The 26,589-nt window shown below is 35.9% G+C and overlaps 1 protein-coding gene across 1 annotated transcript in view; it reads right to left on the bottom strand.

Moving 5' to 3' along the window:
• CDH18 (cadherin 18) overlaps positions 1–25,513 on the bottom strand; it is a 234,589-nt gene extending 209,076 nt beyond the window's left edge. Inside the window, exons 1-2 of the mRNA XM_053468337.1 lie at positions 25,346–25,513; positions 2,033–2,060 (exon numbers count right to left, since the gene is read on the bottom strand). The gene's annotated coding sequence lies outside the window, so the exon portion shown is untranslated. The remainder of the gene's footprint in view (positions 1–2,032; positions 2,061–25,345) is intronic.
• Between the last annotated feature and the right edge of the window lie 1,076 nt (positions 25,514–26,589).

The following is a 26,589-nucleotide window of genomic DNA, read 5'->3' as shown; positions in this document are numbered from 1 at the left end:
GGCTTTGAAATCTGTGTATGGTTTCTTTTGGTCTTGGTGTTAGAAATTCGTCCTGCCAATAGACTGTACCGAAAGCAGGAAACATACTTAGGTACACTTCCTTCTTATGCATTGTAGTGTTTCCTTGAAGCTGAGCTCGCATTGATATCAATAGTGACAGCCAATGACATGTATGTATGTATGAATTGGACTCCAATAAGGCTTTAATCCCCTTTCATTAGAGGAGGATAAAGGGAAGAGTCATTCTTAATAAAAACAGTAAAACAAATACAAAAAAAATCATAGTATCTGCAAATAGTGTACTTTAAACAAGCATAGGTAATTTCTAACATATAAGAGTTATATCTTGCACTTTGTGATCAGTACTAGAATTCCAGTAGCTACTTAAATTCCACCTCAGAGGTTGCCCTTTAATTTGCTTTGAACAGACATTCCACAAAGCTCTTTCTTCAGTTAAAAGGGCTCTTTTGGGATTTCAGACTCAACATTTTTCCAGGTAAATAACTAGTCTGAGTTAAAGATGCTTCCTTGGGTATAGATAAACCTTCAAATCAATAGTAGAAAAAAAAGAGAGAAGGAGCAATTTAACCTTCCAGAGAAATGTTGAATGATGGGAAAAAAAAAATATTTCGGTCTTCCTAAGAATGAAAGTTATACTGTCTATTTAATGTAGTTTTCCCCACTTAACAGGCTTTACAACTTCAAGTGTAATATTTTAAATAATACATAATTCATTATTATTTATATGGGCGCTATATGTGGTTCACCCTTATTACAGCATATCTAAATAAGAAAGGCACATAACACCTGTCCTATATCTGATTTTCCACTTAAACAACATGATGCTCTAAACCAGTGCATCATGGGAGATGTAGACCGCCGACAAATAGAAGGCCACTATGGCATGTATTTGTAGTAGATTAATTTGCTATTATATAATATCATAAATACAATTAACACGGTCACCACTTGAGCAAACAGTGTTTCATTTTATGCTGTCCAAGTCAAATTTATGTTTCGATATTTATCAATGACCTTTTAGGGAGCTTTTTTGGTCTTCTTACTGTAACTTTAAAATTAATCTCACACGTTTCATTCAAATACACGTTAACTTGTCAGTTCCTATAGCAGAAGGGATCCCAAGAATCCCAGAGATCGCTCTGGTAACTAGAGGGAACTCCCTGATGATGTTGAGGTCCCATTTAATACGTATTTACTTTTAGTAGTCAAATTATTTTGTTTTGTTTTTATTTTGGTGATCTTACTGTGTGTTGATCATCGATATTGTGATTAATTTCAAGGGGAACAATTTATTTGCCATGAGCTGTTGCCAAGGACCTCTATCTTTGCCCTTCTACAACTCACTGAGGAGAGAGGCTGAAATTCAGTTTTCACATGCACAAAAGTAACAGGGACTAGTTGACACTGGTGTGCATTTCTTGGGTTTCTTTGTCATTCAACATCAACGGGTTTTAAAAGGCTTTTGCATAATCTTTTATGGCATTGTTATGTCATTGATATCTCATCCTTACATTTTGTTCAGAACAACTCTCTGATGTTTGGCAGCTTTTTCTTTGTACTACTCCAAAATGTGTGTTCACAAAGCAGCCGCCAAACCGAGTATGCTGTGTTCCATGCAATGACACTGGCCGCCACAGATATTTCTTTAGGTCTTGTTGCCATTTAATTAAAAAGAATGCTTGTTCACTGTCGCCCGGTATCCACAAATTGTAAATTCGGGGTGGCTATTTATCAGAAGATACTTTTTGCGGTATCTAAAAAGACTCAATAAGAAAGTTGAACAATTCCAACTTTACAATTAATTAAGAAGTGCAGATCCCAGTAGGAATGGTTATGATTGATAACCCCAATAAATAGTTAAATAATAACAGTTAAAAAAATGGCATTTAAGAAATCTCTCTATGTTATCTATGCATTATATGCAGCCAACTCAACTGTTTTTTTTTTTTCAGAAGAAACAATGCTCTTCGTAATACATAATTAGATAATGATATTGTAATGTTCAACTCACCTAAAAGCCCTGACGTTGGTGAATACATCTGCAAATTAACAAACAAAACCGTTAACAGCTTGCAGAACAACAGAAACAATAATCTGGAATATACTGACCATCTTTTTGACCTGTGTATGTTATTTGATTGGAAACAAAGAAGAAAACTAACTAGAAGATCATTGACTATAGTTTCAATTATATTAACATATTCAGTTTATATTTACAGATTTAGCATCATCTTGTGATAAGTTTTCCTTTGTGAGTAGTTTTGCTGGGGTAAGAGGTGCATTTTTTTCACGTATCAAAGGAGTATGCACATCCCTGGGCGATTAGGTATGGGGCGATATTTATTAAACTAATTTGTTTTGAGGCTCAGTGAGAGAGAGACTTCCCAATGAGACAGGTACACAGATCAAAATCTAACACACAACCACTCATTAGCTCATTATCTACTACACATACACACACCATTCTTGGCCTCTTACCCACAGATATCACTCTTCATCACACAGATGATACTCACACAGATTACAATGAACCACAAACACACACCTTTCTTTAGTATATTCCTCTCAGCCACATTGATTACTACATACTACACATGTAAACTACTGTCAGCCACACAAATCACACATAGCCTTGGTGACTTATTCAGGCATAGACTGACTAGGCTGGCAGGTCCAGAAGGTTGACAGCACCATGGCTTCAAAACTGGTGTCATGGTGCAGAATTGGCCGGTTAGAAGAAGAGTGATTTCTGCCTTTGTGCCTTTAAGTTACAGACACTTCGCAGTGAGGATAATGACCATGGGGAGGATGGGGTTGCTTCCCTGGGTCAGGCCTAAGGTAGCTACATCACTGAATAGCCCCATACCACTTTTATAGCAAGTTTAGTTCTTCAGTAGCTACAACCTTTAAAGCCTCATTAACGACTAAACATGAGTTGAACATCCCACATTAATATAAAATATTCAAGCATGTTTCCCTATTTATAAAAGTTATACGTAGAACCATGTATTATTTATTAATGATACCAACTATACTAAAGAAAATAGAAGACATTTCATATCAAGAAAACTCATAGAGTAGAGATGAGTTTAAGATTAACAAAAATGTTTTGCTGTACAAAATTTATTTGATATACCTTGGTGACCTTTCTTCAACATATCAGTGTCTCTCTCGTCTTTAGTGAGACTTTCATTTTGTTACATTTTGTATGATGTTATAAGCTTGGGCCAAGTTTTGATTTCTACATTTTTTTATATCCCCAATTTGCTCTAAATTTCACAATCGATGTTGATTTATTCCTCCAATATACAGTGGCAATCCATTTATATTCTAGTATGCTCTAAATTATTTTTTTTTAGTACAGTAAGTTATTATTAATTTTATAGTGAGATATAGACATTAATACAACCCCAATAGTACACACATAGTATCTATCAGTTTCAACCTTTTAATTTAACCTGAACAATTATTAACAATGGGGGTGCAGGCTGATGTATTTTGCTGAAAGGAATCAATGCGAGCCAAGGTGAAGGGGCAGGTAGGGAGTGCAAATGCATTGGGGGGGTTCCATTTGCAAAGGGATAATTATGTTAACATAAAGGGGTCATTCAGCCACTATAAGCATTAACATGGATATACTGGCTGAAATAAATACCGTATTTGCTCGATTATAAGACGACCCTGATTATAAGACGACCCCCAAATCTTAATATTAATTTAGGAAAAAAAGAAAAAGCCTGAATATAAGACGACCCTATAGGAAAAAAGTTTTACCAGTAAATGTTAATTCATTTAAACACTTTTTTAATAAAAGGTATGCTTGAGAAAAATATTTTGGTTTTATTTCCTTCTATTTTCCAACCTGCCCCCCAGTTATGCACATCTGCCCCAGAAGTGCCTTATACCCCCTATATGCCACTGTGCCCCATGATATGCCTTTTAACCCTCTAAATGCCACAGTGCCCCATGATATGCCTTTTAACCCTATATGCCACTGTGCCCCATGATATGCCTTTTAACCCTATATGCCTTTTAACCCTATCTGGCACTTAGAGGGTTAAAAGGCGTATTATGGGGAAGAGTGGCATATAGGGAGGTTTAAGGCATTTCAGGAGGCAGAGTGGCATTAAAGGGGTTAAAAGGCATTTCAAAGAGCACTCTGCCTCCAGAAATGCCTTACACCCCCCATTTAACACTCCCCCTCCCTCCTCCAAACTTACCGGTGCTTCTGAGTTGGGGGGGCGCATAACACAGGAGGGTCCAGGTCCCCTGCATCTGAGCCCCAGGTGCTTAGTCCGGGCAGCATGTAGAGCTCCACGCGAATCGCGTAGAGCTCTACACGCTGCCCGGACTAAGCACCGGGGACTCAGATGCACCGGTAAGTTGGAGGGGGCATAACACAGGAGGATGCAGGTCCCCTGCATCCTCCTGTGTTATGCCCCCCCCCTCCAGCTTACCGGTGCTTCTGAGTCCCCAGTGCTTAGTCCGGGCAGCGTGTAGAGCTCTACGCGATTGTATCGTGTAGAGCTCTACACGCAGCCCGGACTAAGCACCGGGGACTCAGAAGCACCGGTAAGTGGGGGGGAGGGGGTTAACACAGGAGGATCCAGGTCCTCTGCATCGCTGCGGGGGATCTGGATCTTAGTCTCATTATCAGACCTATTTGAGGTCTGATTATAAGACGACCCTGATTATAAGACGAGGGGTATTTTTCAGAGCATTTGCTCTGGAAAAAACCTCGTCTTATAATCGAGCAAATACGGTAATTACAATTAATCCTGTTACAATAGGGAAAGCTAAAATAGATTGAAGGCTAGTCTAGATAACACAAAGTAACTGGAAAAAAAAACTGGAAAAAATAGTTGTTCTGAACACAATTACCATTTTTTATTACTAGTGTACGAATGGTAAATACATCTGCTTAAAATTTAAATTGTATTCTTTTTTATATTCTTCTGTGATACTAAGCAACTCTCAAACTTATCTTTACAACACAACTTAATGATCCCTTAAACAAGGATTTGTATACTACTAAAATGCGTATCAAGGAAAGTTATTGCATTTAATTACTTCATGGTGTTTATTAAGTGAGAGAATGAAATTTATTAATTCAATCGCGACTATCTTCTTAAGACTGATTATGTTTAAGAACAACTGCAGCTACCTATCAGTTAAGAAATGCAAAAAATGATGGTGTAGAAATCCCTACAGTCCAAGTCAGCTGTGAGTTGGCTTCTATCGTCTTACATGGATCATTAGCCCTGTCAATTAACTGATCATACCAGTTCTCGCACATTTCTGACCTTTTCTTACTGGGAATCATTTTAATCGCCTGTCACAAGGATAACATTATGAACTAAAGGGATATTCTTTTTTGACTAGGATTTTGCTAAAAGAGTCAGCTCAGAATGTAACTAAGTCCTTTGTTAGAATGCACCAGACCTGCTAAAAAGAATTAAACTTGGGAATGATCACAGGACCAAGAACACAATTTGGAACATTGCCCTTTATGGTCTTACAGGGTACTGCAAATGAGTGGGGAACTGTGCTCCTGTAAAAATTAACATATATATAGAGAAGAATTTTCACTAGGTGATATAAATTCTGTTCTGTAAAACTGTTGCCTCTCAACATCACCTTGTTGCCCCTGCTAAGCATGCACTCATTTTCAATATCAGACCTGTCCATTCTCTCTACTCCCATACTAGATCTTGCTGATCCACCTACTCTGCTGAATATATTATCATCACCATGTTGATTACTTAAAAGTCACTTAGATCATAAAACCGACATAGACACTCTTTAATAGAATCATATTAGACCAGCACATATTTCCCAGCTAAATTCTAGACTGTTGCCCTATAACTACATGTAGAGTCTGATAGGAGAAAAACAATCTCTTACACTTGTGCTCTTTTCTCCACTGAATACTGAATAAATGACAGATTTGCCTGGTTTGTTTGCTTAACATGCGTGATCACCCAGTTAATGGTTTTCTAAATTGGGCAGGTCCACTGAGAGTTGTTTACCAGACATTTTACTTGCCATTTCCTGCATAACAACTGAAGTAAAATACTGTTACTACAAAAAGAACCATCAGCTAAAACTGTAAATCACTAAGGTGATAGAAAGTTTCTATATATCCTGCTTTTAAAAGGCCTAACATTGACAAAAAGTCAATCTCATTAACTTTTTGAGCTTAGCCTACCTTTACTTCTAACACATTTTGAAAACTTGCCGTAGCTATTTTGGGCTCTCCATTGTATTGTCTAAATTAATGCTACTCTTATTTAAATTGTATTATATAGTAAATCTCCCTTCACCATATTAGCATTCATTTTTTCCATATGACTTGTAGGAAAACATGTACTTTGATCTATTTCTTGACATTAGAAGACACAGATGATTTTCCTACATCTGACATGCGTTGATCACAGCCACATTGTGTTTCAGATGCCAATTAGCTACCTTTCCTTTGCTCATTGTAAGGTAATACAGGTAATACAATCTTCATTTTCCATGTTTAAATGAGGTGTTTCTTTGCAATTCCTTTTAGAAGACTTAAATCTCAGTTTTAGACAGCTGAAACACAAAATGGATAAGTCATGTGTTCAAAGTAAACCTTATCATTTAATAGCTTGTAGAACCACCTTTAGCAGCAATAACTTACAGTGATTGTTTTCTGTATGACTTTTGGAAGAATTGTGGCCCACTTTTTGTCACAATGTTGCTACAGTTCATAGAGGTTTATGGGCATTTGTTTATGCACAGCTCTCTTAAGGTCTAACCTCAGTATTTTAAGCGGATTAGGGTCTAAAGTTTGACCGGGCCTTGATTCTTTTCTTTTTTCTGCCATTCTGCTGTAGATTTGCTGGTGTACTTGGGATCATTGTCACAATCCAATTTCGGCCAAGCTTCAATGGCCTCACATTTGAATCCAGCATACTTTAGTATACAGAGGAGTTCATGGTTGACTTAATAACTGCAAGGTTCCCAGGTCGTATGGCTGCTAAACAGACCCAAATCATCACCTCTCCACCATTGTGCTTGACAGTTTGTATGAAGTGTTTGTGCTGATATGCTGTGTTTGGTTTTCACCAAACGTGGCACTGTGCATTATGGTGAAACATCTCTCAGTTGGTCTCATCTGTCCAAAGGACATTTTCCAGAAGTCTTGTGGCTTGTTCAGATGCAACTTTGCATACCTAAGCCATGCTGCCATGTTCCTTTAAGAGAAGAGATTTTCTCCTGGCAACACTTCCAAACAAACCATACTTTAACATTTAACATGCTAACTGAGGCCTGTAGAGTCCGAGATTTCCCTGAGCATTATACGGTCTGACCTTGGGGTGAGTTTGCTGGGACGTCCACGCTGGGAAGATTGGAAACTGTCTTGAATGTTTTCCATTTTGTAATAATCTTTCTTACTGTAGAATTAATTACCTTAAATTGTTTGGAAACAAGCTTATAACCGTCCCCAGGTTGATGGGCAGCAACAATTGCTTCTCCAAGATCAGTAGCATTGTGTTAACACACTTCTTAATGCCCCAAACAGCAAACTGCTGAAACTTTGGCTTTTATAGAGGTGGTCACACTTGCTGATGATCAATCAAGGACATTTGATCAGCAGCCCCTGTCTACTACTTAGCATCTTAATTCCTATGGAAACAGTAAGGGTGTACTTAGTTTTACACACATCTTCTCTATTTGGGCTTTATTTTTGTTGAATAAAGCATGACACAGTGTAACATGTCATGTGTTGTTGTTCATCTAAAGGTTGTACTTACATAATCTTCAGGCCTGCTAATGAACAGAGGATTGTTATTATATCCTGATATATAAAACCACAAAACTTAAAAGGGTGTACTTTCCTTCTCACACAACATAGAAAACTCTATGCCAGATAAGGTTTATTTGATTTAGTTCTAAATATTTTATTAAACTTTTTCATTTGCTTTGTCACAGTACTAAAAAGTCTTCATACAAAAAGATATGGACAAACATCAGGTTGGCCCTGTAGATCTGAAGTCCAGTCCTCTCTGGAGACCACCTCCAACTGCAGATAAGTCATTTAGTCCTTTGTTGTCCCAGTCCATATTAATGTACTCCAATTTCATGAAGTGGAAAAGAAAATGTGAGTTCTATGTAGCACCTGATAACTGAACCAGTAGGTATATTGAATGTATATCAATGTAGGTTTGTAATAGTTTAAAATTACCCAATAGTTTTGTTATACACTGATTTACTTGATGGTACCAAGCACGGAGAGTATGAAGAATTTTCACCTTGCAAGCAATGCTGAAGATCTGCCTCTTAAGCTTGGTATTTAGGACAGTAATCATGTTGTTGAATTTTAAGCAGGCCCTGTGTTTGTGGGATCAGTAAGATCCATGAGCTATTTTAACCATTATTTCTGAATAAGATGTGGCATCAAATAATTGGATTTCATTTGGGGCTGCCTTAACTAAGTGTTCCTGGGATGTGTTTAATATTATTGTAGGCCAGGGGTGTCCAAGAAAATACGGCCTTTAATAAAATATGCAGATTAAAATAAAGTAAATGACACAAAACCTTTACTTTTCCTCTCACTGATTTCTGGGCCTAGAAAGTGTTGTGACTACAAATTCAGGATAATTAAAAATGAAGTAGTTCTATTTATTCTAGGGATGCACCAAAATGAAACTTCTGGACCAAAACATTCACTTAGCCAAAACCGAAAATGACCCCCCACCTTTTTAATAACAGTAGGTAACACACCACAATTGGACAAAAAAAAAATAGCAATATGACTTGGCATGATAGGAGTGTGATTGCTAACAGCAATCACACTCCTATCATACCCAGGCAGGCAACCAGTATATGCTGGTACCTAGGCATGATGACTGTGCTTGCTGTGATTGCTGTTAGCAATCATACTCCTATCATGCCAAGTCAGCCAGTACATGCTGGAACAGGGTGGCTGTAAGTGATGTGCAGACCCCATACTGCTGGCAGCATCAATACACAAGGGGGGCAGCTAGCCAGGTTTCAGCATGTACTGGCTGACTTGGCATGATAGGAGTGTGATTGCTAACAGCAATCACAGTCCCATCATGCCTAGGTTCCATCACTTACACATCCATGATATCACACACACACTCATTCATTCATATACTCATTCATTCACAGATTCATTCCCTCAATCACGCATACTCATACTCAAACACCCTCCCCACCCCCTTACCTGCACTGCAGCTCATCGATGCCGCTCACAGACTTCAGCAGGGGGCGCGGCCTCCCTCTGCGTTCTCTGGTACTGCGCAGAGGAAGCAGGACTCGAGCAGAGTCATGTGATGTCACGTGGACTCTGCTGGGTTCCGCTTCCTCTTTGCAGTACAAAAGACCCTCCCACTGGTAAGTAGCAGGGGTCTTGTTGTAGCAGGTTGCCCTGGCTGCCGATCTTACGTGGGCCGCACCTCGAGGTCTCGCGGGCCGCATTTGGCCCGCGGGCCGCATGTTGGACACCCTGTTGTAGGCTAATAGACTATTTGAGTAACCTTGTTTCTGGTGAGCATGTACATCTAATAAGTGGGTACACTGTATCAATAGAAAGAAAATAATTTGCATAAGCATTACTTCATCTCAATCATTGCTCCAATCATATTGTTTAATCTATCAATAGATTTGATAGTACTGTAATTGCAAGATGAAGTGCAGGGGATGTGCAAAGTTAATTAAATTTGCTGTCAAATCAGCTTGTTAAAATGTCATGTTTTTAACCATTAGAACGCCACCTATGTTCAGTGTATGTAACTGGAAGTAATGGCTATAAAATCTTCTCCGATGTGCAGTGCAGAAGCCTTCTCATACCACCCATGACTATTATTATACTGCATGGTAAACAATACAATGTCTCAGTCTTAATTGCCCAGATGGATACTCTGACTAACGGAAGTCGATGGGAAAAGGACTGAATAATATGGACTTCATTAGCATTACCATATAAACTGAGTTCTGTGTTGTGGTGGTGCAGTGAAAATCACCTAAAAGTTCACATGATTGCTTACAATGTCTGCCTCTAGGTATGCAGATAAAAGAAGGAACGTATTGAGTAAAAGCACATTAAACTACATTATCGTATACAGCACTGTATTTAATACTCCACTGACTTTTAGTTGCTGAAAAAATGAATATTTTTATTTATTTCAAAACCTTGCAATATGATCATTTATTTGGGAAACAGAGCAGACTGTAAAATAGGACAAGCATCTTATGGAGAATGATATTTAACTCCGCCGTGAAATGGTCAACTAAAGTATTCGGAAATTATGAATTGAATCACCTATGTAAGCTACTTGAATTGCACGTATGGTTCATGAGCTTTTAACAAACTGTAAAACAACAAAAATACAAATTCTTCACAGACTCCAAAGAACGTACGAATATCATAACTTTTTTTTTACGATTATATAAATAACTCTTGCTTAGCTGATATGTTAATTACCAGTTTGAGTCTAAAAATGTAGGGAAATTCTTTTTATTTGGCTAAACCATTTATTTCATGTCTATTATCCGCTCCAATTTTCTTCATTTTCTTGTTATAATGCATAATTTATATTTGTCATTTATAAATATCTTCCTAAAATAAACAATAGCATAAATATTTTATCATTATGCAGGCATCAGCTACATTTTAACTCAATTTGATTGATCTATTCCTAGTAAGATGAAGGTAAAAAATATTGGTTACTTTACATCAACCTAACTGGGGTTGAAAAATATTGGTATGCTATAAATTCATTATATTTTTTAGCTGTATTTTACCTAATTATACTTTATAGCACTGTAAACATAAAACTAAACGCACACAATTTCATTATGCTCAAAACTATGACAGTAATTCTAATGTTAAAATCTGTTAGCAGAAATATAAAAAAATAAAAAAGCTTCATTACTTTATCTCGCTTGATTCAAACACAATAGTGCTACAGGAAACAAACTTCTAAGAGAATTAATCTGCATTATAACAAGGGTTCTCAGTTTCCATATCAGTTGGATTACAGGCATAATTACAGTATCTCGAGAAAATGTCTCGGTTATCAAAGAACAAAATTAAAAAGTTGTTATATTTTATTAATGCATTTTGAGGGAAAAACAAGCATTGTCTACCTTTGAGGGTTGGCAATAGCATGAGGAGATGCCAATAGCATCCAAATGACTCATTAGAAAAGGTTCTCAAAACATATTTGGCGGGTATCACCCTGTGTGGGGTTTATGTATAATGAGGTAATAGGTATTTCTAGGTCAAACTGCAACAGGAAGAAGATTTCATTGGTTTTCATTTTCATTGATCGTGACTACTTTATTATTTTCAAGTAAAATGTCTCTTCCTATATAACCTCGTAGGTGAATACATACATCAAAGGTGACTTCATTCCAAGCCCATAAAAGTGCAGAGATAAGGTAATTAATTTGTAATTTACAATGTGATAGCATATAAATAGTACATTTAGTTATTTCAGAGTAACTATATAGGCAGGCACACATAAATAGCTTATGACTTTTCTGTTATGTATTCACACTGTGGCAGTAGTGCCAAAAATTCTGATGTATGCTCAATTACATCGCATGATGAGTGAAGTCACTGACTGCGGAAACCCTACCATGCTCTTTTTGCCATGAAAGTTTCTATAGGGGGGAAAGTGCCATTTTCAAATGCTGTTTAACTTTTTCATTCACTTCTTAGGACTAGTACTAATATAACATTTGAGTGAGATTTACTGATTTGTTAAAAAGGGAAATGCTGGGACATGGGTTAAAAGTGGTTTTAACATTATCAACTATGTGCAGTACAACATTTTTGGTTCAATATCGTATTTCACCTCAATGTCATTTAGAGTATATCCTACCGAACAATAGTCTCCCTGTCCTGAACACACCTTCTCTTGAGGGTCGATCAGCTTTGCCAAAATTAGATAACCGGTGGCAAAAAAAACAATCAGGATAATTCTGTGACAAATGATGAGTGCTAACCAAGAAGGAGGATTTCTAATATAGTTAGAAATGTTAGTTATCACAGTTAGTAAGCTTGCAAGTTGGTACTAAATAAATCTTGGTTTTATCTGCTTTTGTTCAATTGAACGTCCTTTATCTGCAGACCTGGAGGCTCCAATTGTTGTCAGTCATTTGATGTTTTGGGTTGTTTTCCCTCATTCAAATACCACACCAAGCCAATTCTTTATGGCAATGCTAATGAAGTCCATTCCTCCATAGTTAGACCACTGTAATGTATTAAAACCTATATTGAATTCCTTTATATAGAGGAATAAATACATTATATAGAGTTTACAGTTATTTATCATCTACATTACAAACGGGGTCTTTAAATCTGTCTGCATATCTAAACAAGTAATAAAATATCTTAAATGCTTTGATTTAGGCGCTACATGGGAAATTAAGCAAAATCCCAATAAATAAGAACATTTTAAATTATACAATTACACGTGTTTGCGATAATGCATGCAACAACTACTCCTTCAATTATAATACATATAATGCTAAATTAATCAAACTGCCATACAAATGACATTCTGCATGATCAATATATTTTTATGGTTTCCGTTAAAATGCTTTTCGGGGATTATTACAGATCTGCAATTTATACCCGTGTGCACGTCTACTCTAGAGGCAGTTAAAAAAGACATATATAACTAGGATGTTAGAAAATAAATGGACAATTTTCTGTATTGTAGACCGTGTGTTTGTAGAAGTTGTGATAGACAGAGATGGAATTTAATGAGAGCAGCAATCATCTTAATGAAATCTGCATACTGTGCATTTTGGGTGGTTTGATGTTAGTACTTCTTCCCCGTGATTAGAACCTTTGTACAGGGCTCTATTTCCATGTTTAGTTTATAGGAAGCATTTATTGCTTGACACATTGATGGACTATTAAATTGGAGCCATTTCATTCCCTCTCCACTGGGATATTCTGTTAATTACCATTCTGGTTCACTAGTTCAAAACAGTATATATTTTGTGTATTGTTTGTGTGCTGGAATGCTCAATTAAGCAAATTCTGCTGTGACTAATTCATTACAACTGAGTAGCCATATTAATATGCCATAAAAAGAATATTAAAATGTACTAATCGGGCTTTTAACAATCATCAAAGTTTGTCTTACTATTTTAATTTGTGCAAAATGACATTACTACAATAATGCTAAGCCTGCTGTTTTTGTCTACGACTCCCAGCAAGCTAAGCCAGCATTCGATGATTTTAATGTATATTAATTTACAGGAATGAATGAATGAAAGTTTGAGAATGTTAAACTGGGAGGAAAAAATGCTTTAGGGTTCATTACCCCCCTGGGGCATTTTTGGGCACTCATACAAACAATAAAAAAAAGGCATTTAACCATCTGGGTCCGGTCAGTTTTCTGTGCCTCTAGAAATCACAGAAACTGCTTCATTCACTTACACAAAGTAAGCACGAGTAAGCACTCCCCTGGAAGCTTTCAAACATAGACAAGCAAAGTCCCAATAAATGATTTAAAAAAGAAATTAAATGCAAACAAAAATATTGGAAATTCATATTTTCATTCATAAAAAAATAAGGAAATGTTGGTCAAAGCAATGGCCTATGAGAAGACTCTAGACTCACTAAACTCACATTCTGTTAAGGGGACTTAAGGAAAGAACCAGCTGCACTATTTAGTCTACCCTTTTAAATCACTTTTTATTATTACCTCTTTAGGCTAGATTTCCACTTGGTTTTTTTTTGCTAAAAACGCCCATAAAAACGCCAATAGCGCCACCTGGCGTTTTTTTAGTGAAAAACGGCTGCAGCCAGATGTTAGCTGTTCTTCAATAGGAAATCGCAAAATGCCATTTCCACTTGGCGTTTTTCTGTCTGGCGTTTTTTCAGTCCTCTTTGGTGTTTTTCTGCTTTTTTGGGCTCTGTGGCAGTTTTTCAAAATCGCAGCATGTTGACACTCTGGCGTTTTTTGCAAGAAATCTTGGCGTTTTTCTCCAATAAAAGTCTATGGGAGAGAAAAAACACCATGAAAAAGCCATGTGGGTTTATTGCCTTGGCGTTTTTTATGGCGTTTTTTCCACAGTTACAATGCAGAGGATGGACCCAGTATCTGTGTGTCCTACGAGAAATAGGCTGAAAACAAACAGTTTCACACAAAACAAAGTCCTGGACTGGTTCATATTGAATTTTACACCATTTGGAACAAACATGCCATTACAAACAAACATACCCAACGCATCAACTGGATCCTGCGTGCCAAAAGCAACAGCAAACAATTTGCACCATCATTTGGGGCCAATCTTCCCAGAGGAGCAGACATTCGAAATAAAGCATGCCTTACAAACCACAGAAAAGAGGCAAAAGGGTCTACCAAGTAAATGACATCAGGAGAGGGCAGATACTTGCCATTTATCTAAATCCCTTTTAGCTGGGTGAAACTTCTAACTTGTAAAGGCTGGAAAAAATGCCTAAGGTCAAAAAAAGCAATTTCCACAGAAAGGCTAAAACGCCAGAAAAAACTCCAGAAAAAACGCCAAAACGCAGGTAAATGCAGTGGCAGTTTTCTTGGCGTTTTTCCTGGCGTTTTTCATCAAGAAAAAAACGCAGGACAAAAACCCAAGTGGAAACCTAGCCTTAGGGTGACTTCATGCCCTTTCTAAGCTTTCTATAAGTGCTTTATTAAAATTAAAGATCAAATATCTCAAAAAAACATTTGGGCCAATTGTATGCTATAATTATTATATTAAGTGAAAACTACAGTCAATTTTCTTAGATGGAACAAACACAAGCAAACCACAAATGTTTTATTTTTGATTTCCAAATTTCTCCCTACAGAAAGTTATCTTGGGATATGAATAATTGTTTGTTATGGTATAATATGATGCCGTTTTCCGGCAAAAATAGCTCTGAAACTGAACTCTCATTTCGAATGCTCTCAGTATAATCACCCAAATTATAGCCAAAAGCAATGTAATTCAGGCTACTTCATGAAAATCAATCCAAATCAATCCGAGTGTCCTACAAAATAAATAGCGAGATAAAATTGATAGAATAGAACTCTGTCAGTTACTAAGGTCATTTTATCTGCATATTGAATTTCTGACACAATGCGGGTGTTAAGGGCTTCTGCAAAAATAAGCAGATTGGGACTAATACTGGCAAAAGGCCATCTAGTAGAGATAACCTAATTCAGAACATTCTACTTTATCAGTTGTTTAATTATGACTTTAACATGTAAGTAATTTGCCTGGCTATATCAACTACATACCCAACTTAGAAATGATATGTGTGTATCCTATATAACTAAACCCTGTTAGTTGAGGGTCAGGATCTCAAGCATGGTCCTGTAGGACAACAAGGTTCAGGAACACTGATTTTCTGGCAAATTGTGACTTGTATATATAAGTACACATGCAAAACCCCAAAACACAATAAAAACCATAAGATAAAGTCAGGTTCCCAATCAGAGCCCTCTCTGGCTATATTATGTTAGCCCAGGATGACCAGACTAAAGAACCAATAACTTAGACCTCCCTGCGAGACCCATCTAAACCAGGATATTGTCCGTATAGTGGTGCTCAAAGCAAGCTCCATAAAGACATGGTTGGATGAGTTTGGTGTGAAAGAACTTGACTGGCCTCTGCAGAGCCCTGACATCAACCCCATCAAACAACTTTGGGATGAACTGGAATGAAGATTGTGAGCTGGTCCAACATCCATAGCTGACCCCACAAATGCTCTACTAGATGAATGTGCAAAATTCCCAAATGCTAAAATCTTGCGGAAAGCATTCCTAGAAGAGTGGAAGCTAGGGGGACCAACTACATATTAATGTCTATGTATTTAAAATGCAATGTCATAAAAGTCCCTGTTGATGTAATGGTCAGGCGTCCCAATACTTTTGTTTATAACGTATTTTTATATATGGGGTCAATCATATGCATCCCTGATGGTATTATATGATGGATAATCACGACTGCACAGTGCTATCTATCTATCTATCTATCTATCGATAGATGTGCATGATGTACTAAATCTACCTTGTAATTGGAGGAGTTAAACTGCACAATAAATTGTCATATTAATCCTTAGCTGTTTTCAGGGTCAAATTATCTTTATGTGACTTTTTGTGAGGTTTGATTTGCTAACGCACAGAAATTATTAGGGCCACCTAAATATATATTTTTTTAACCCTTACCACAGTAAATGTTTACAATAACTATTAGTACTCTAGGGGCTCAATTCAACAAGCTGTCTAAACCTTAATTGGATTTAACAGAGGTTAAATAGGCACGGACAGTGATTCAATGACCTGTCTAAACCCAAGCTGGTACTTGTTAAATTAAGAATGCGAGTGCTAAAACATAGAGATCAATTGAAGCAACCTCACCGAAGTGACTCAATATTGTGTGCAAAACTTTGCACGTTTCAGACTTTTGAGTAATCACTCACGGTAATCACAGCTCACACGTCAAAGCCAGGGCCTTCCAAATGCAGTTCTGTTGCTCTACCTGCCATACACTTAAACAGGGACCAAATGGCTCTTGAGTGATATCAGATTCTATACTTCAATCATATACATCTCTCTTTTCAGTAAATTAATACAGGCAAATTCCATGTAATAAAATAAACAGAAAAAATGTGCTAAATATCTCAATTTTCTCTTTAGATGTTTTCAAAGTTCCACGGAATTTGATACACACATCAAATGTCCTCTGAGCCCTAAAGTTTGTATATCGATTTTTTTCAAGTATTAAAAAGTTTATGGAAGTCTATATTAACAGAACATTTGAAATTTAACAGGGGCAATAGTGTGACAACTAGAACTGGCATGAATTTCAACAAATTTTTGGGTTTGTAGTAGGTAGAAATTATAAAACCAAAACAATAAAGCAACATGTACTTTGGTGTGTCATAAAAAAACCATACCTTCTCAACCAATCAGCTTTAGTAACTGACTTCTCAACCCAACAACTCCATGCGTATATCTTTTAACAAGTTTATGACATATAAGTGTTTCCCACATATAAATGTTTTCCGTCAAATGCCCAACTAGGGATGCAAATCGCCCCCACCAGTATAAGGCCAGCAAAATATAACACATTTGCGGCCATCTGTAGGTACACGCAGACCCGTACGACGCTCTAACAACAGCTGCCTAGTTTTTTGCTTAGTGTGTTCAAGCCTGAATGTCTACAAAAGTGAATAAAAAACACCTCTTGGACCAATTAGAAATAGCACAATGAGTACGCATACCACGTGTTGAGGAAAAAACGTCATAGTAGAAACCTCACTTTTATAGTAAAATGCAGCACATCGTTCTTATTTCTGTTTAATTTCAAAAACTTTTTCCGAATTCCGTACAATTTACCTTATTCATTTTTTTTCAGGGTACATCTGTCGTGAGACACAAAAGTTTATTGAATGTCGCTATATAGTTACGATCACTGGAAAAAAAAGACATTTTCCTTAAAATGTTTACTGCTTTTACATCATAGAATTGAGGTTTTCTACATGGTGTATTCCCAATTAGATATATAAATTTTTCATTTTAAAGAATGGGCTTTTTCATAATTATATTCTTGCACTAGCGGGGAAAGGGGCAAAATGTTTCTAAGGGTTTAGCTACCCAGATACACTTTTGCCATGACATTTCCATTTTGCTACAACTTAAATTCATATTATTTGAATATCTATCAAGTTAATATCTTAGTATTTCTATGAACGAATTATCACTTACAGTAATTACAGTAGAATATAATCATAATTGTTGGATTATTTATTTAATTGCTAGTTTGAAATCACAACTTTCTTCTTATTATTCAGCATTTAGTTTATACAGTAACCTCTATTGTATAGTATACCATTTAAATGGATTATTTAAAAAAAAAAAAAAACTTTTATAAAATCAACCATTGAAAGTGATATCATTGAACGCATTAGAATTTTTTTATCTGTTTAACAAAATATAGCTTCAACAAAATGATTATAATACTTCATAAAATATATTAAACCAAAATATATTTCCTGAAGGACTCACGACTTACTAAAGGTAGAATTATCAAAGAAAAAAACACAATCTTCACCATAAATATTTAAGATGCCCTTGAGTTCCAAACTTATTTGGGATTCTTTTCAAACATATTGGAAATTGTATGGGATTCTTGTGTTTTGGTTTGGAAGCCCAAAAGGTTATTTTTTTTATGTACCAATATTGCAAAATCCATCAAGCCCATGGCTAAATGTTTTGAATCAGATATTGATGCTGCTTTATTAAAATACGAATATAAAGTAGTTTTTTTTGGTTACATATTAAAAATCATATTGGATAGTTGTCATAGTTTCTTACAGATTACTGTACCTACCTTTAGAACTAAAGTCCAAATAATAAAACTATTCTCATTAATTTTAATTAATATGATTTATCAAATCTTACTATATTTAAATTGATAGGCGCATAATGCCTTGGAGTGATCTTTATCCTACCTTTCTTCATTGTTTTAAGATCTACAGTGAATTAAGTATATAATTTACTTGGACTGTCATATGTAAATGTTATCATAGCCCTATTGTAAGCAAGGCATACCTTTGTAATATTGTAGATGCGTTCCTGCTTATTAAATAAGTCTTCTTGCACACATTCAATAAACTTGTACATGCTTAGCTTACTGTGTAATAGGATCCCTTTAGTTACCGAAAAGGTCTAGGCTAGTGCTTCCAAACCCAGTTTACAAAGCGCAACCACTTTCCTAGGCCACTGAGTAAAGAAAGGGTTCTAGCCACGTGTATCTGGAGCTTCAATAAGTTTTATTGAAACTTATGACATTTGACGTATAACTTACTGCTATATTTTCTACAGTTAAGATGGAATCCTTAGTATGTGTAGTTTGGACTAGAGATGAGATAGAGTAGATGTAATGGAAACATTAAAACATCTTAAAGGGATTTATTAAAGTACAGGAGGGGGAATTATTCCCACCAAGGGGAAATTTTACTATAAGAGGTCATAATCTAAAGCTATAGGGTCAGAGGCATAGATGTAAGGTAATACAAGTGTTGCTTATTGTGAGGCAGATAAGAATTGCTAGAGTAATGGAATTTAAACAGAAAACTATCCTGAGTCCAAGACAAGAGCAAAGACTGAGTCTGAGGATTGAGTCTTTAAAGTAGGAAAAATGGATAGACTAGATGGACCAAATAATTCTGATTTCCCATTCAATTCTCTATGTCTCTATCCAAAAAAGAGTCTCTAAAGGCTTCTGTGGGCCTTTGTGACTCTGTTAAAGTTACCCTTCAGCTTTCATAAAGCTATAAATGAAGCACTGCAGTACATGAACATACCTCAGTCATACCTCAGTCATACCTGACAAAAACAATGGGTGTTTCTTGGTTTAGTCCTGCTTATGCCAAAGAAGCCCCTTTCCCCGCAGGCATTATATTGTTTGCTACTTGGCAGTATCAATTTGTAGTAATTTGTGCCAAGATAACAAACCTAACATACAAAAAGCCACTCAGCTTTTACAAACAATCACTTTTTGGAAAACCTTTGGAGGATGGTTTCTTTAAACTGGTTTAAACAATAATCTACCATTACAAAAAGTTGGAATAAAACTATGGTGGGATTTCCCCTTTACTCTGTTCAACCTTGACACACCTCGGTCATACTTAATTAACACCCTTTATTATTCAATTTATATATTGGTTGTATACCCCAGTGTCTTGGTTTATGACAATCAGAATGAGGTCCTACTTATGTAGATGAAGTCCCTTTCCCACAGACCATAATTAGTCAGAAGGTCCAGCTGGGTCATAATGACTAACATGTTATATTGTCTGGTAGTTTGCCAGAATTAACTGACAAAAGTCACTCCACAGCTTTGAGAAACATTAACTTTTGGGAAGGCAGAAAATTCTACAGTATTTTTTTTAAACGAAATTAGCAATAACAAAGTAAAAAGAAACGACGTTGGGCATTCCTCTTTAATGTGTTCAGCCTTGAGGCACTACAGTAGCTCTCTACGCCCAGAGAAAGATGCTATACACAGAATGCACTAATACAGACCCATCTGGCCTATTTTCAATAATTATCGTGTGTTCACTAAAAAATATTAACAGATTGTTATTGAGATTCTCTCAGTGGAACATACTATTTTATGTTATGTGAAATATGTGGGAGTGTTAAGTCAAACAAATTTGATAAAAATAGCTCTTATCTTTACTTCAATTTATCAAAAACAAAGAACAGAATTATTAACACGCATAATTATGTATTTTAGCACCAGATTTGGAAGGTAAAACCTTACATTTGAGCGTGGTGACAACCTGATGCACAATTTTGCATCTATATACATGTTTTTAGAGATTCCAATATTTTCATGGAATACCATACAAAATACAGCATTAAAATCAAACTAAAATTGGTTTATTTATATGTGGGGGTATGCAAACTCAAAAAAAAATATTTACTTTCAAGGTCAAGGTTCAGCTAAAAAATCATTTTTATTTTTGGGGATTAATGCCAGTAAAGATTATTCTCTGTATAGATTACTTTTCTTTGTGATAAGATCCTCATGCTTTTTTCATCCAGAATTGAACCAAAATGTCATGCTGATTATGTAAGCTTTTGATGTTGGCTTCATTTCTACAAAAATATTCAATTTGCTTTCTTAAAATATAAAAAAAAACATAGGGAAAGGAAATTCATTTGGAATCCTAAATAACATTTTTTATTTAGATTTTTTTTGGTTTTGTTTTAAAGAGATACCACATGTAATTAGAAAACAAATACCTTCAACAGAGGTCACATTTTAAATAATAGCATTAAGTGTGGAGTAAAAACTAGTTAAAAACATTTCGACAGATCTAATTGATACGTAAAAAAATGCAATTGTGCCAACCATGATTTTATTTGGAATACACTCTGCTTACAATAGTCTATATAAAGAAAAAAAACATATTCCAGATGAAGTCCTTGACTAGCCAACAGAGCAACACAGTTACTTTTTTTGCCAAGAAATGCAGAGCAGCTGTATGAATTTCAGACACGGCATATAATGCCAGGACGTTGCAAAAGATATATTACATTGTAAAGAAATAGTATGTGTAGCATCATAAAATTAAACATTTTGTTTCCATTGTAATGATCACAATGCAATAGCTCAACAAAAAGCATGTGTCTACAGTAAAGATGACTTTGCTATCAACATGCAGTGGTAATAGATATTCATTTGTCCCTTGATTTTCAGGTTCCTATACATTCTTATACCCATTGTACGGTGCTGCTGAATATGATAGTGCTATATAAATCAATTAATAATAGTAGTAAATTTGCTCATTAAAAATACGAGACTCTTTTACTGCATGTAAGCAAACGCATTTTAAAGGGAAGCTTTCAAAAATGAAATTGAATACAGCTTTGCAACCCATTTACTGAGAGGGTAATAGAAAAATGGAACAGCCTCCCAGCTGTATAGGCTAACACATTGAGGAAATTTACACATGCCAGGTTATAGGAATAGGGGTGTCCTGAATCCAAGATCCAAGAACTAAATAAGAATTAGAATTCCTTTTTACACCAGGAAAAATGAGGAGACTATATGGTCTGAATGGTTCTTGTCTGCCATCAAGTTCTCTGTTTCTATGATATATATATATAGCAACAGAATCTGAGGTATATGTTTTATTATGTTATTTAGGTCTAACATCCAGCAAGTGTTGGTCTAGACAAGAAGTTGGGCTCTTATCACATCATTTTAGCAGACTGCACTATAGCCTCTAGAGATTATTTACACCTCTACAGCTCCTCTGTAAAGCTCCTATCACAAATATCTGGGGAGAGGTAGCAACTGATAACCACATAGTGCATAGAATATAACAATGGAAACTAAGACTTTTATATTAATAATAAAGGGTAAATAACATTAACCAAGAAAATGTGGTGTCTATGGAATAGAAGAATTAGGATTAGGGATAAACTGGAATGTAACAGTTCTACTTTATGTACATTCTGGGACATTCACTGGCATCAGCAAGGATTATACTCCTGCAGAACACATAAATCTAAATAGAAAGGCCCCACAGGTTGGAATACTGATACGTATTGAGTTATATAATTATTTAAATGAAACCATTACATGCTAGTATATCATCACATGATCATTCCACCTCTATTAAAATGTTATCTTGATGGTTTCCTCTGATAAAAGAAAGGCTTGGTTAAGGGACTTAAAGACAATCAAAAATAACTTTTCGCTAGAGATGTAATTAGAAGGTTCCAGTATTGAGGCCAATAATCTCTAAAAACATTTTACTGAACAAACAAGCACAAACCATGTGATGATGGTTAAGGTCATTGCCAAGAATGCAGCATTTTATCAATAATAGTTAGTAAATATCACCAAACATTGCATTTCACATGGCCAATAGAAGATGAATCAATTTTAATATACATGCGCAGAAAGGTAGATCACCCAATTAAAGTGGACCTCACCATAGTCGATAACCTATGTCACCAAGAACTTGCAGTGGTACCTCGGACTGCTTCTAGATTAATGCTATGTGAGGGCCTGTCACTTCAATGCTAATGTACTATTTTGTAGTGCTGAATCTAATGAGAAGGAGTACCATTAATTTACGACACAAATGGAATAGGCATAGAAACATAAGTGTTAGGTACAGTGCATTTAAGAATACAAGAAAACACACCACTTGACTGAGAATCCTTCTTTTCCAGATATTTTATGTGACTTCTGTTCCTAGAGCCCTAAGTTAGATAATGGCCTTGTTTACACAACAGATGTCAGGTTCACTAAAACTGACCAATTTGTACAAAAATGGTTTACTGGACTCTAAATAACCATTTGTTACAGAAAAACTCCAAAATGCTTTACTACAGTAATCTACAGTTTGTCCTGTTAAGTCATGAAGATGTCTTTTCCTTCAAAAATATCTCTCTCACGGTATCAGAGGACACATTCAGTCTTCTATCGGTAGTTTTCATAGGGATATGTTTAAAATGTGGACCATTGCAATGGGTTAACTTATCGAGTAGCTAAAATGAAAGTGAGTCAAATACCAGTTGCTTTTAGTGCAGCGATGACGACATAGGAATACATGGTAGAGGATATTAAGGAACCATAACGTGTCCCTTTTAATTCCCTTGTTCAGAAGACATCTAATTTGCCTAACACTTGATTTTGCATAAGGCCAAAACCAGTCCATTACCACTCAAAATTAATCACCACTTCCTTAAAGCCGGGTCTCGGCAGATATTACAATATAACTAACCAGTCCCATTCCCTCAATAACACATCTCCTAATACTATAGTAATTGTGTTTTGTTTTTATTATTTTAAATGGACTTGTATGTCATCAACGACTCAATTAAATGGTCCCTAAGTAGGCCCATACTATAAAGCAATAGTCAGTAATGTAAGGCAACTTTTAACCCATCCATGCAAATGATATCATAGGCATCCTACGGCAGCAGAGTGTACCGTACAATGTGGTTTTTCACTGAACTTTAAATAAGAAAGAGACTGGAATATCTAACCGGTTGATGTCTACCTATAAACCACAAAGGGTACTGATTAGGCATAATTCAATAAACTCTCTGTTACCCACGAAAAAGCAATTTGTTAAAGGTACATGGTATCATCAAGCACATTGTTTTGGGTAAATGAAGCTACTGACAAATACATGAAATACAATAAGTGGTTTTTAAGTCAGTAATTAGTCTTTGCCAGTCTAATGAAGGCTAATGTATATTATAATATGGTCAGCCATTTTCTACTTTTATCAAGAGGGTATACAGTATACTATATCAGTAAGAATATCTCATTTTGCAGTTATAGCATGTAGTCTGGTCATACCCACCATGGGTGTACTGTTTAAAATGAATGCAGCTTTCATTCCGTTTCAGATCAGATGCTTCTTTTATTAATGGTTAATTCAAAAAAGGGCATTTCACTATAAAGGGAGCAATATCTGGGATAGGGGCAATGGTTTTAAGAAGGAGATTGTATTCCCTCAACTATCTAATCAATACTTTATGTTAACCCTATCACACCCACAGTCCATCTTTTCCAAGGTTATGTGACATAAGTAACTAAAGCATTGTCTCACTAGCATATAGAGAAGGAGAACATATTTGATTATTTGCCCATTATGAAAAGAATCTCCAGCTGAAAGGCAAAACAAATACTCTCCAAATGACTGCATCAAACCAGAAGAACTTATGGTGTATTGTTTCTTTTTGTTTCACTATTCTCTATTTGTGATCGTTTTTATTGTGTTATATTTTAAATTCCATACTAATAACAGGTTGACAATTTGCATTCCCCAATGATTTTATCCTACATTTTCATTATTCATCTTTACATTCAAGTGCTCAAGAATTCATGATGCCCCATTACAAAAACCCTGTTTCATCAGACACATGACAATTATTTTAGCTATGTCAATCTATGTATCTTTATTACAATGCAATTCATTACAATACAATATATTATTTAAAAAAATCTTTCATGAACAAATAAAACAGCCAACATAGCAGCCTCTTATACTTATTCCCACTTTGGCTGAAGATAAGATACATATAGAAGCAGCTGAAGTTTGCCCATCGTTGGGGCAATAAAGGTAGACAATCACCTGCACAACTCTACACTCTTAATATTTTAAGAAGATGTCAAATATGGGTTTATTTAAAAAAAAAAAAAGGAAATAAGATAGCAGCAGCTTACTATGGTTACTTATGATGTCTTGAGTGGATCCTTATAGCTTTGGATAGAATTCCTAATGAAGCAAGTCTGCCAGTTTTAGGATCTTTGATCTGCACAACATAAAGCTGTTTATACTGTATCACTAGACAATGAAGTGCACCATTCAGACTTCTGCATGCACAGAAACCACATTATACACCTTTCATCTACTATCCCTATGCAAACACTCAGAAATTACCACATACATACACAGAGACAGAAAGGTAACCCTACATTATACACTTGGGATGAAAGCATATATATATATATATATATATATATATTTTAAAGATGATTCCCCAGTCTATGGATGGAAAGATCATGCCAAATATAAATGACCATTCCACCCCTTCTTGCCTAGATTGTGCAAGAGATCCACTGCAGCCAATGTTTAACCCGTTGGGTGCCAGTTGAGTGGGCTCTGGCACTCAATGGGTTAAGCGATCCCTATTTCTGCCCAGACCGACTTGCCCTAAAAGTAGTGTCAGCGAACTTATCGCTTGCATAACGCTTCTTAGATGATTTAAGAATAAAATAGGGAGTTCCTTACTGTCTCATGTCCTCAGAGAGGCAAGCGAGTCCAGCACTGTGTGCACCTTCCAAAACCCTTAGCTTGTGTGCTGTGCTGCTGCAGCTCACTGGGGCAGCTCCGATTGGTTACTGATCACTGCCCTGCCTCCTTCTTCTCCTCCTCCCTTCTGCTTTCTTAGCAGTCCTTCTTTCCTCATTTATTTATTTATTTGTTTTGCTTTTTTTATTTCCCTTTATCTTTCTTCTCCAATATCTGCGACCTCCCTTTCTTTTTTATTATTCTACTCGTCCAGCAATCGCGTAGATGGGAAAGATATGCAAGAAGACAATGAAAACGGCAGGGATCGGGAAGAACGAGCTCCAGAAAGGAGCTGTTTTGTCTTGGTGTGTGTCTCCTTTCTGTTCGCAGGTATGCAGCTTATGTGACATGCTGGCTGCCTTCCTTCTCCTGCTCACTGGCACTTCACAAACTGGATGAGAGCTTCTCTCTCCCTCTCTCTCTCTTTCCTTGGGATGTCTCTCCAGGTGTGGTAAGTTAACCCCTTGCCTGCCAGTCTAGTGACAGCTGATCAGGGTGGGGGTCAGGAGAAGTAAAAAAAAAAAATAAAAAATAAAAAATGCACATCCTAATGTCAGCTTTATTACAGATCATCATACACTTTTTTTCTTCCACTTAAATATGTTTAAACCTTTTCGATCTGGCGATCAATGTTATATATTGATTTTTTTTTCAAATAATTCTAACATTTACAAGACTTTTTACTGCATGTATTTTTCCATAAAGTGTACAGTAGATGAGACGAATAATGTAGTAAACAAGAGATGAATAATCTTATCTAGATACAAAAAAATAATGAGGAATTATATGGAGTGGATTATTATGTAATGTATGTGTTTCCCCCATGTGTACACCATCCCACTATTTTTTTATTTTGTTCTTTTAGTGATTTTATTTATTTTTATTGTTTATTTTTCAGCAGAAGACAGTTGCACATTTGCAGGTCTTCCTTTGAAATATAAAACTACCAACAGGTCACTTGAACATTGAGACAAGTCTCTGTCCAGCATTTCAGGAGGGCTTTGCAATATTATATTCTTTTATTTAAATAGCCCCAACAATTTATGCAGCACTTCTTAAAAGACATACATTGACAGGGTATGACAAAATTAGAATCGATAGGCAGACATAATATATATTATATTATATATATATATATATATATATATATATATATATATATATATAGTGATAATTGTGAGTGG

The sequence above is a fragment of the Spea bombifrons genome, chromosome 5 (assembly GCF_027358695.1).
Source record: "Spea bombifrons isolate aSpeBom1 chromosome 5, aSpeBom1.2.pri, whole genome shotgun sequence".
Taxonomy (NCBI): Eukaryota; Metazoa; Chordata; class Amphibia; order Anura; family Pelobatidae; genus Spea; species Spea bombifrons.
This window is presented reverse-complemented; position numbering and strand designations above follow the sequence as displayed.